We start from the raw sequence: 13,084 nt of genomic DNA on the forward strand, positions 1-13,084 counted from the left end.
AAATTGATCATCTACTTAAAAAATGTCCAGTTCATTCTAAACCCTAATTTGAACAAGCTAAATGGGGTGAAAATAAAACTGAATGAATCTATTACACAACAAATAAAAATAGTATTCAGAGTATAGCAGCATATCTACAGGTAACTGAGAAACAAAATTCCTCAACATAAATAAATAATTTTGACAGAGAAATGAACCTTCAGTAATTATTTTCCCTAATTTATACCCAAGCAAAGGGGGTGGCAATTAGAATTTAAATCATATCATCATGGAAGGATTTCAGTCACATAAACTAATTTTGCTCCCTGAGCACCACTTTACAGGAGGTAAGAGGTCGAAAATACTACAAGGATACAGTTGTCACTTGGCTAAATCTTAGGCTGTAGAGCCAGGAGAATATGTGAGTAGTAATTGCTTCTGGAGGTGTCAATCTTGTAATTAAAAATAGAACTTTTTAAAATTACATTCTCTTTACACCAATAATATTTTTATACTCCTTTAGGACAATTTTTTTCTAATATTTGATCAAGAATTAAACATACTATGTTATTTTAGCGTCCAAGTAAATTCAATAGCCTTTTAAAACTTAATTTCTTTTTTAAAGTATATTTTATTAATTATGCTGTTACAGTTGTCACAATATTTTTTTTGGTTCCCCTCCACCCAGCAACACCCCCCCTTAGTTCATGTCCATGGATCATGCATGTAAGTTCTTTGGCTTCACCCTTTCTTATACTGTTCTTAACATCTCTTTGTCTATTTGTTCTTACCAATTATACTTCTTGATCCCTGGACCATTTCCCCCTTTCTCCCCTTTCTTCCTCCCAGATGGTAACCCTCCAAATGATCCCCATACCTATGATTCTGTTCCTGTTCTAATTGTTTGCTTAGTTTGTTTTTTTTTTTTTTAGATTCACTTGTTGATAGTTGTGAGTTTGCTGTCATTTTATTGTTTATAATTTTGACCTTCTTTTTCTTTGTTAAGTCCCTTTAACATTTTATATAATAATGGCTTGGTGATGATGAACTCCTTTAACTTTACCTTGTTTGGGAAGCACTTTATCTGTCCTTCGTTCTAAATGATAGCTTTGCAGGATAGCGTAATCTTGGTTGTAGGTCCTTGTTTTTCATAACTTTGAATAGTTCTTGCCAGCCCCTTCTTGTTTGCAAAGTTTCCTTTGAGAAATCAGCTGATAGTCTTATGGGAACTCTTTTGAAGGTAGCTTCTTTTTTCTTCCTGGCTTTAAGATTCTTTTTTTCTTTAACCTTTGGCATTTTAATTATGATGTGTCTTGGTGGGGTCCTCTCTGGGTCCAACTTGTTTGAGACTCTCTGTGCTACCTGGACTTGTATGTTCTTTCCTTCACCAAATTAAGGAAGTTTTCTTACATTAATTTTGAAATGTTTTTAATTTTTGCTCTTCCTCTTCTCCTCTAGCACCTCTATGATTTGGATGTTGGTACATTTAAAGTTGCCCAGAGGTTCCTAATCCTCTTCTCAATTTTAAAAATTCTTGTTTCTTCTTTCTGTTCTGGGTGAATGATTTTTTGTTTCTTTTGTTCCAAATTGTTGATTTGAATCCCAGCTTCCTTCCTATCACTGTTTGTACCCTGTATATTTTTATTTATTTCACTTTGTATAATCTTCACTTCTTTCTTTATTTTTGTGGCTGTATTCAATCATTTCTTCGAGCATCCTCATCACCAGTGTTTTGAACTCTGAATCTGATAGGTTGGCTATCTGCATTTCATTTAGTTCTTTTTCTGGGGTTTTGTTCTGTTCTTTAATCTGGGCCATATTGCTTTGCCCCTTCATTTTGGCAGCCTCCATGTGTTTGTTTCTGTGTATAAGGTAGAGCTGTTTTGACTCCGTATCTTGGTGGTGTGGCCTAATATAGTAGGTGTCCTGCAGGTTCCAGTGGCTCAGCTTCCCCTATCGCCCAAGCTGGGTACTTGAGGTGTGCCCTTTGTGTGGGCTGAGTATGCCTTCCTGTTGTAGTTGAGCCTTGGTTGCTATTGGCAGGTCAATGAGAGGTATTTACCCAGGCCAGTCAGCTGCAAGGACTGGCTGTGACCACTGACCATCAACCTCTGTCCTCTGTGGAGGATCAGCTATGAAGGGGCACAGTGGTGAACCTCTAACATGGTCTGTAGCTTTCACTGGGTGTGCAGACTCTGGGGTTCTCCAGGTGGTACAGGCCAAAGTCAGCCCCCACCTGTGCTTTGCCCAGGGCCACCCTGCCTGAGTTATAAAGCAATCTGAGATGGCTGCTACTTGTGCTGGGCTTGGAGATTCCCAGGCGAAGCCAAACTGTGAATCTAGACTCTAAGCTGGCTGCTGGTAGTGCAGGGCCTAGAGCTCACTGAGGCCAGCTGTTGCTTGTTCAATAGGATTTAGGAAGTTGTGAAGCATGAGACAAGACCAGCCATCTTGGGTGAGCTGGTAAATTGGGTGGGGTGGAGTCTCTATAAATCTCCAAGGCCCCAGTCAAATAGTGTTAGCCAGGTTGATGGAGTCAGATATGGCACCAGCTTGCCAGCTCTGTGGGCAGAAAGTTTAGAGAAGAAACAATGGCCTCTGCTCACCTTGATGCCAGACATTTCAGTTCTCCCCATATGCCACTGGTGCCTTTCAAGCTGCTACCCCAGTGCTAGAGCTCAGAGGGAGTGAATCTGAATAGGTGAGTCCATTTGTAGGTTTTTAAGAGGAACTGCTTGGGGCTCCAGAAATTTTTTCCATTGACTCAATGCCCACTGATTTTTTGCAGCCAGAAGTTGTGAGGAGTTATCTTTCTGGCACTGGAACCCTCGGCTCAGAGACCTGGTCTGGGCCTGGTGTGGGCTTGGGACTCCTGAATCCCAAAATATCCCTCCCAAATTTTTATCCACCACATGTGGGTGTGAGACCAGCCCATTCTGCGTCTGTGCTCCTCATACCTGTCTCAATGGATGTGTTTTTTAAAAAATTCTGTAGTTGTCAGACTTCCATTCAACTCAATTTCTGACAGTTTTTGCTGATGGTTGTTTTATATTTTAGCTGTAATTTTGACGTGGTTGTGCAAAGAGGCAAGCCATGTACTCCTATGCTGCCATCTTGACCGGATCTTCCCAATTTGCCTTAATATGTTTCTCTTATTATTGAAATACAAAAATGAATTATTACTGAAAATCCAAAGTTACATGAAACATAAAGAAAAACATGTGTCTGGTTGTTGAATATCATTTAGATAATACATGTTGAGAAAGATTAATAAAATTTACTCTTCTAATGGAGATAAAATAATTTTATAGAAAAATCAAAATGGCAGGAACTTATTAGCATCAATCTTGCTGAAAGGGCTTGGCTATAATATTTTTTCTATTAGCAAAGTTCTGGATGTTTAAAACTTATAGCAAAGTACATATCAGATTCAATAGATCTTTATTTAATAATGTTACAATATAATATAATTTTTTCTTTTTAAAAATGTGTTTAGGAAAATAATACAATAATTAATAAATAATACAAGAATTAAAAAATTAATGTTTAAATATATATTTAATTTTTCTCAGTTTTTCTATTATTTAGAAGAGATAATTTATTTGATTTTTGTTAATATAGTTCACATTTCTTTTGTTGGTATTTTGAGGTTGTTTACAGTCCAGATTCTGCTATCAGCACAGTCAGAAAATTACCAGCTATAACTTAAAAGATAATTTTTATTCAGTTTGGATAAAATCTAAGTGAGCTTTTCAGTTGAAAACCTGTTATCTGTCAAGATTCTTAACCTCTGCACACCCTCAAAAAAGTGGGAGAAAATTTTTACATTGAACTTGGTGGCAACTCTTTAATGTTGTAAAATGTAATTTATGTGTAAGTAAATAGGAATGATGGTATCACCTATCATCATTACTGTTTCCTTTAACTGTACAATAGGGAAAGCATTAAGATTATCAAAGTACTGCATGCCACATACTTTTTTAAACTATTTTCATAACCTGCACTCTGGGAGTAACTAAATGAATGAAAGATGAAAACAGTTAATGAACCAGAGTGGAAGGACTTTGATGGACATATGTATGTAAAGTAATATGGTATCATTAGCTACTCGAAACCTTTCAGTTGACTTAAAACCGGAATACAGGTTTTATTCACCTAAGTTCACTCCATAAATGCCTATTGCATAACTTCTCCGTGCAAGACCTCACAAGTAAGCATCAGTGTCAGAAAGAGAAGCCAGAAGCCTGTGCTCATGGTGTGAATGCATTTTAATAGAGCACATCCCAGCATCTGGTCATCAATTTTGCACATAACAGAAACACTTTCATCCAGTCACTGACATGTTTTTTTCTATTATTTTTAATGGTAGTTGACATACAATATTATATTAGTTCAGGTGTACAACATAGTGATTAGACATTAATATACTTTATGAACTGATCACTATCTGTCTAGTACCCATCTGTTACCATACATAGTTATTAAAATATTATTGACTGTATTCCCTATGCTGTACTTTACATCCTGTGACAATTTTTATAACTGGCAGTTTGTACATCTAAATCTCTTTCAAATTTTCAGCATTCCCCCATACCCTCCCATCTGCCTGTTCTCAGTATCTATGAGTTTATTTTTGTTTTGCTTTGTTTGTTCATTTATTTTATTTTTTAGATTACACATGTAAGTAAAATTATATGGTATTTGTCATTTTCTGTCTGACTTATTTCATTTAACTTAATACACTCTCAGTCTATCTATCCATATTACCACAAATGGCAATGTTTTATTTCTTTTTATGGCTGGGTAATATTCCAGCCATAATGTTCCATATTTTCCTTATCCATTAATATATCAATGGACACCTAAGTTGCTTCCATATTTTGGCTATTGCAAATAATACAGCACTGAACACAGGAGTGCATATAAACTTTTGTTTGTTTTAATTTTATTTTATTAATTATGCTATTATAGTTGTCCCAATTTTTCCTCTTTGCCCCTCCCCAACTAACACCCCCCACTCTCTCAGGCAATCCACACACTTGTTCATGCCATTGTTCATGCATATAAGTTCTTTGACTACTCTCTTTCCTATACTGTACTTTACATCCCATGGCTATTCTGTAACTACTAACTTGTACTTCTTAATCCCCTCACCTCTTGCCCCACTCTGCCAAACTCCTCTCCCATCAGGCAACCATCAAAACACTCTCAGTATCCATGATTCTTGTCTGGGAAGCTCTTTATCTGCCCTTTGATTCTAAATGATAGCTTTGTTGGGTAGACCAATTTTGGATGTAGGTATCTGCTTTTCATGACTTTGAATACTTCTTGCCAATCCCTTCTAGCCTGCAGTTTCTTTTGAGAAATCAGCTGACAGTCTTATGGGAACTCCCTTGTAGGTAACTATCTGCTTTTCTCCTGCTGCTTGTAAGACTCTCTCTTTATCTATGACCTTTGGCATTTTAATTATAATATATCTTGGCATCTGTCTTGTTTGGGACTCTCTGTGCTTCCTGGACTTGTATGCTGTTTTCCTCACCAAATTAGGAAAGTTTCCTTTTATTATTTTTCAAATAGTTTTCCAATGTTTTGCTCTTTCTCTTCTTCAGAGACCCGTATGATGCAAATGTTGGGACACTTGAAAGTTGTCCCGGAGGCTCCTTACACTATCCTTGTTTTATTGAATTCTTTTTTCTTCTGGTTGCTCTGAATGGTTGCTTTTTGCTTCCTTAAGTTCCAAATCATTGATATGATTCTCAGCTTCATCCACTCTACTGTTGTTTCCCTGTAAATTGCTCTGTGTTTCAATTACTGTATCCTTTGTTTCTGACTGGATTTTTTAATGCTGTTGAGGTCCTCACTAAGTTCCATGAGCATCCTTATAAACAGTGTTTTGAACACTGCATCTGATAGATTGCTTATCTCCATTTCGTTTAGTTCTTTTCTGGAGCTTTGATCTGTTCTTTCATTTGAGGCATGTTTTCTTTGTCTCCTCATTTTGGTAGTCTCCCTGAGTTAGTATCTATGTATTAGGTAGAGCTTCTTTGACTCCCTGTCTTGGTAGCATGGCCTAATATAGTAAGTGTCCTGCAGAGTCCAGTGGCACAACCTCCCATATCATCCAAGCTGGGTACTCAAGGTACACCCTTCATGTGGGCAGAGTAAACCCTCTTCTTGTAGTTGAGTTTTGATTGCTTCGGAAAGATTAATAGGAGGAATTTACCTAGGCCAGTCGGGTTGCAGAAATTGACTGGGACCACTTACCACCATCCTCTACCTTCCATGGAGGATCAGCTATGCATGGGCAGGATTGTGATGCTCCAACATGGTCTGTAGCTATTCACTGGGTTCATTTTCCCTGGGATATCCAGGGTGGTGCTGGCCAAAACATGCCTACCACAACCCTGCTTGAGTTATAAAGCAATTGACAGATGTCTGTTACTTGTGCTGGGCTTAGAGGTTTCCAGGTGATGCCAGACTGTGAACCTAGGCTGGCTGATGCTAGTGCTGGGCCTGGGGCCACTTAACAAGAGGTATGGACCTGGGGGCTTGCTGAGGCTGGCTATTGCTTGTTTGAAAGGATTTAGGAAGTTATGAAGCATGAGGTAAGACCAGCCATTCATATGTAAAAGTCACTGTTAACCACCTGTATGGATCCATAAGTTTGGTGGGACAGAAACTCAGGGTATCTCCAGGACAGGGAAAACAGTTTTAGCCACATTAATGCAGTCTCAGATATGGCACCCACCTGCTGGTTCTGTGGCTCTGCAGGGAAGGGTTCAGAAAAGGAACAGTGGCCTCTGCCCCTCTTTCTATAGGAGAAAGCTGTCCCCTAGCTCTTGCCTTGATGCTGGAAAAATCAGTTTCTCCTTGTATACTTCTGGTACCTTTCAAGCTGCTACACCAGAAGGAATGAGTCTGATTAAGCTGTGTGGGGGTTCTTTAGGAGGAATTGCTTGGGACATTAGCAGTTTCTTCTACTGTCTCAATCCCTGCTGTTTTTTGCAGCCAGAAGTTATGGGGACTTATCTTCCTGGCACTGGAATCTTAGGCTGGCAATCCTGATGTGTGGCTGGGACTCTTCACTCCCAAGATTTGCCTCCCAAATTTTTATCCACCACATATGAATGTGGGACCAGTCCATTCCACACTTCCATCCCTCCTACCAATCTGGCTGGATGTGGTTTATTTAATTCTGTAGTTGTCAGACTTCCATTGAACTTGATTTCCGATGGTTCTGAGTAATGGTTGTTCTATACTTTGGTTGTAATTTTGATGCAGTTGTGTGAGGAGGTGAGCCATGTTTAAATATGCCTCCATCTTGACCAGAAGTTATATGCCCTTTTTTCACCTATATCTTTTTGAATTAGTGCTTTCAATATTTTTGATAAATATCCAGAATTAGAATTGCTGGGTCACATGGTAACTCTATTTATTAAATTTGTTCCTATGTATTTTATCCATTATGATGCAATTGTAAATAGGATTTTCTTAAGTTATTTCTCATTTCATTTTTACTGTGTAAAGATGAAACCAATTTCTGAATATTAATTTTGTATTTTGCATTCTACTGAATTAATTTATTAGTTGTAATAATTTTTTTGAAATCTTTAGGGTTTTCTTTATGTAATATCCTGTTACCTGCAAATAGTGACAGTTTTACCTATTCCTTTTCAACATGATACCTTTTATTTGTTTTCCTTCTGTTACTATGACTAGAATACTGATATTTTGTTGATTAAAAATAGTGAGAATGGGCACACTTTTCTAGTTTCTAATCTTAAAGAAAAAGCATTTAGGTTTTCACTGTTGATCATGTTAGCTGTGGTTTTGTCATACATAGACTTTATTATGTTGAGATATATTTCCTTTATCTCCACTTTGATAAGTGTTTTTTAATAAAAAATAGAGTTGTATTTTCTCCAATGCTTTTTCTGCATTTATTGATATGTCTGTGTGATTTTAATATTATGTTTGTGTGGTGTATTACATTAACTGATTTGTGAATATTGAACCCACATATATCCCACTTGATCTTGGTGTATGATCTTTTTAATTTATTGCAGAATTTGCTTTGCTAATATTTTGTTGAGAAATTTTGCATCTATGTTAATCAGGGATATTGGCCTGTTATTATTATTCTTTTTGTAATGTCTTTATCTGGTTTGGTATCAGGGTAATGCTGGACTTGTAGAATGAGTGTGAGAGCCTTCCCTTCTCTTCAGTTTTTTGGAGTAGTTCAAGAAGGTAGGTACTAATTCTTTTTTTGAATCTTCAGTAGAATTCAGCTGTGAAGCCACCTGATCCAAGATTTTTGTTTGTTGGGAGATTTTTTTATTATTGATTCTATTTCATTGCTACTAATTTTCTGTTTCTTCCTGATTCAGTCAGAAAGATTCTATCTTTCCAGGAACTTATCCTTTCTTTCCAGGTTGTCCAATTTGTTGACATATAGTTTTTTGTAGTATTTTCTTATATACATTCTATTTCTTTGTTGTTTCACTTTTCCTATTTCATCTCTCATTTTATATATATTGGGTTCTATTTATTTTATGAATCTGACTAGAGGTTTATCAATTATGTTTGTTTTTCAATAAACAATCTTTTAGTTAAATTGATCTTTTCTACTGTTTTTAGCCTCCATTTATTTATTTCTGCTCAAACCTTTATTATTTCCTTCCCCCTACTCAGTTTGGGATTTGTTTATTGTTCTTTTTCTAATTCCTTTAGGGGTAAGGTTAGATCATTTAATTTTTCTTGCTTCTTGACGTAGGTCTCAATAGCTATGAATTTACACCTTAGATTGTTTTTGTTGTTTCCTATTGATTTTGTTATTGTTTTCATTTTTATTTCCCTCAAGATATCTTTTAAAATTCTCCTTCATCTGTTTATTAACTCATTCATTGTTTAGGAATATGTTGGTTAGCCTTCATGTTTTTGTGTTTTTTCCAGTTTTCTTTTTATAATTGATATCTAGTTTATACCATTGTGATTAGAAGAGATGCTTGATATGATTTGTCTTTTAAAGTTTTATTTATTTATTTATTTATCTTGATTATACTATTACAGTTGTCCCAACTTTTCCTCCTTTGCATCCTTCAATACAGCAACCCCTATTCCCTCTGACCATCCCCCCTCCTTTGTTCATGTCCATGGGTCATGCATATAAGTTATTTGGCAACTCCGTTTCCTATACTTGCTCGTAACATCCCCCTGCCTATTCTGTAACTACCAATTTGTACTCTTAATCTTTTACCTGTTTCCCCATTCTCCCAGACGCCCCTCCCCACTAGCTGCCATCTCAGTATTCTCCATATCTTTAATTCTGTTTCTGCTCTGGTTGTTTTGATAGTTATGTATTTATTGCCATTTTATTGTTCATAGTTATCTTCTTTTTCTTAAATAATTCCCTTTAACATTTCATATAATAATGGTTTGGTGATGATGAACTCCTTTAGCTTACTCAATCTGGGAGCACTTTATCTGCTCTTCAATTCTAAATGATAGCTTTGCTGAGTAGAGCAACCCTGATGGTAGAGCCTTGCTTTTCATTACATTGAATACTTCTTGCCAATCCCTTCTAGCCTGCAAAGTTTATTTTGAGAAATCAGCTGACAGGCTTATGGAAACTCCTCTGTAGGTAACTAACTGCTTTTCTCTTACTCTTCTTAAGATTCTATTTTTATCTTTAACATTTGGCATTTTAATTATGACATGTCTTGGTGTGGTCTTCTTTGGGTCCAACTTGTTTAGGACTATCTGCACTCCCTGGACTTGTATGCTATTTCCTTCACCAAATTAGGGTAGTTTTCCAATTTCTTCCTCTTTCTCTTCTCCTTCTGGCAACCCCTATGATGATAATGTGGGAATGCTTGAAGTTGTCTCAGAGGCTGTTTATACTATCCTTGATATTTTTTCTTCTTTTTCTGATTGGATGTCTTTTTCTTCCTTATGTTCTAAATCATAGATTTAATTCTCAGCTTCATTTACTCTGTTGTTGGTTGCCTGTAAATTGTTCTTTATTTCAGATAATGTCTCCTTCATTTCTGATTGGATCATCTTTATTCTGTTGAAGTACCCACTGAGTTTCTTGAGCATCCTTATAATCAGTGTTTTGAACTCTGTATCTGACAGATTGCTTATCTCCATTTTGTTTAGTTCTTCTTCTGGAGCTTTGTTGTGTTCTTTCATTTGGGCCATATTTCTTTATCTCCTCATTTTGGTGGCATCCCTGTGTTTGTGTCCCTGTATTAGATAGAGCTGCTTTGACTCCTTGTCTTGGTAGCGTGGCCCAATATAGTAAGTACCCTGTATAGTCCAGTGGCACAGCCTCCCCTATATCCCAAGCTGGTTACTCAAGGTGCGCTGTCCTCTTGATTGCTGTCAGCAGCTCAATGGGAAGGATTTACCCAGTTCAGATAGCTGGTAGGACTGGCTGTGACCCATGGCCAGCCACCACCTTTCTCCATGGCTTATGGAGATAGTTGAGTGGTGCATTGACACGGTCTATAACTGTAGACTGGGTGCACAGGGTCTGACATTTCCTGGGTGGTGTAGGCCAAGATCAGCCTCCACCTGTGTTCTTTCTGGGACCAATTGGCATAAGCTATAAAGCAGTCTGCAGATGGCTGCTGCTAGTGCCAGGCCTGGGGCCACTCAGCAAGAGGTACTGAGACTGGGATCAGCTGTTTCTTAAGTATAATTAGGGAAGTCTGAAGCCTGTGCCTAAACCAGACTTTCGTATGGAAATCCACTGTTACCTGCTTGAGTAGGCCTGAAAGTTAAATGGTGCTGACCCCTAGTTAATCATCAGGGCGGGGCTTACTCTGTGAACCAAGTTGATAGAGATTCAGATATGGTGCCACCTGTACTGTGACTCTGTGTTAGGGAGTGCTCAGAAAAGGCACAATGGCTGCTGTCTGCAGGTCTCTCTGGGAGAAAACTGTCCCCCAGATCTTGCCCTGATGCAACACATTTCTGTTCCTCCCTGTATGCCACTAGTGCCCTTCATGGTGCTGCCCAGGATTGGAACCCAGAGGGAGTGAGTCTGAGTAAGTTCACGTACAGTGGGTGACCCTTTAAGAAGAGAGGCCTGAGAATCCTGCAGTTTCTTTCACTTTCCCTACTCCCACTGGTTTTTATATTCAGACGTTTTGGGGACCTATCTTTATGGCACTGGAACCCTGGGCTGGGTGATCTGGTGTGCGGCTGGGATCCCTCACTCCTGAGATAACCTATTTCATATCCATCACACATGGTTGTGGGACCAGTCCACTCTGTATCTGAATCTCCCTGTCTCTGCCCCTCCATCCCTCCCACCCTTCTGGATGAATGTGGTTTGTTTAATTCCTTAGTTATCAGATTTCAATACAGCTTGACTTTCTGATGGTTCTGAGTGATATTTGTTCTGTAGTTTGCTGTAGCTTTTCTATGGTTGTGCAAAGAGGCAAGGTATGTTTACCTGTGCCTCCAACTTGATTAGAAGTCCAGTCTTTTTAAATTTATTGAGACTTGTTTTGTGGTCTGTCTTGTCTATCCTGGAAAATGTTCCATGTACACTTGAAAAGAATGTACGTTCTGCTATTTTGTTGTAGAATGTTCTGTGTGTATCCATTAAGCTCATCTGATCTAACATATCTTTCAAGGATACACTCTCTATTGACTTTTCTACTGAATGCTCTATTTATGGATCTAAGTGTGGTACTAAAGTCCTCTGGTATAGTTGTATTAATGCCAATCTCTTTTTTATTTATTTATTGCTTTTCTATTACAGTTGTCCAACTTTTTCCCTTATTGCTTCCCTCCACCCTACCCACTCCTTCTTCCATAGTCAGTGCTCACTCCATTGTCCATGTCCATGGGTCATTTATACTAGTTCCTTGACTAGACTTTTCCCTTTCTTACTCCCTTTTTCCTCCTCCCCCTCCCCACTTGTCACTGTTAGTCTGTTCCTTGTTTACATGCCTCTGATTCAATTTTTCTTGTTTGTTTGTGTTGTTCATTACTGTCCTGTATTAGGTGATATCATATGGCATTTGTCTTTCATTGCCTGGCTTACTTCACTAGCATAATTCTCTCTAGCTCCATCCATGTTGTCACAAATGGTAGGAGTTCCTTCTTTCTGCTGCATAGTATTCCATTGTGTAAATGTACCACATTTTTTTGATCCACTCATCTACAGATGGGCACTTGGGTTGTTTCCAGCACGTGGCTATTGTAAATAGTGCTGCTATGAACACAGGGGTGCATGGGTTCTTTTGAATTGGTGTTTCAGGAATCTTCGGGTATAATCCTAGCAGTGGAATTGCTGAATCAAAAGGCAGTTTCATTTTTAGTTTTGGAGGAAATTCCATACTGTTTTCCATAGTGGCTGCACCAGTCTGCATTCCCACCAACAGTGCAGTAGGGTTCCCTTTTCTCTGCATTCTTGCCAGCACTTGTTGTTTGTTGATTTGTTGATGATGGCCATTCTGACTGGTGTGAGGCATTTTCTCATTGTGGTTTTTATTTGCATCTCTCTGATTGCTAGTGATGTTGAGCATTCTTTCATATGCCTGTGGACCCTCTGTATATCCTCCTTGGAGAAATGTTTGTTCAGATCCTCTGCCCATGTTTTGATTGGATTGTCTCTCTTCTTGGTGTTGAGTCATATAAGTTCTTTACATATTTTCAATCTCTTTATGTCTGTTAATATTTTCCTTGTGTATTTAGGTGGTGTTATGTTGGATGCATAGATATTTATAGGAGTTACCTTCTTGGTTGGATTGCTCCATTTATCATTATGTAATGCCCTTTTTGTCTCTTGTTATGGACTTTGTTTTAAAGTCTATTTTGTCTGATATAAATATTGCTACTGCAGCTTCTTTTTCATTTCTATTTGCATGAAATATCTTTTTTTCTCCCTTTACTTTCAATCTTTGTGACTCTTTTAGGCAGCATATGGGTGCTCTTCTTTAATACAGTAAGCCATCCTATATCTTTTATTTGGATAATTTAATTCATTTACATTTATACTAATTGTTAATAATAGTACAGATATGTAGTTATTTCCATTTTATTGTTTTCTTGGTTTTTGTGTGTGTGTGTATGTGTGTGTGACTATTCT

General features: G+C 37.7%; 1 protein-coding gene across 2 annotated transcripts in view; it reads left to right on the forward strand.

The window, feature by feature from the left end:
* Positions 1-13,084, forward strand: part of PGR (progesterone receptor) — a 106,858-nt gene that overhangs the window by 68,332 nt on the left and 25,442 nt on the right. The window lies entirely within an intron of this gene.

This window comes from Furipterus horrens, unplaced genomic scaffold, assembly GCF_987537825.1.
Source record: "Furipterus horrens unplaced genomic scaffold, mFurHor1.1.pri manual_scaffold_2, whole genome shotgun sequence".
Taxonomy (NCBI): Eukaryota; Metazoa; Chordata; class Mammalia; order Chiroptera; family Furipteridae; genus Furipterus; species Furipterus horrens.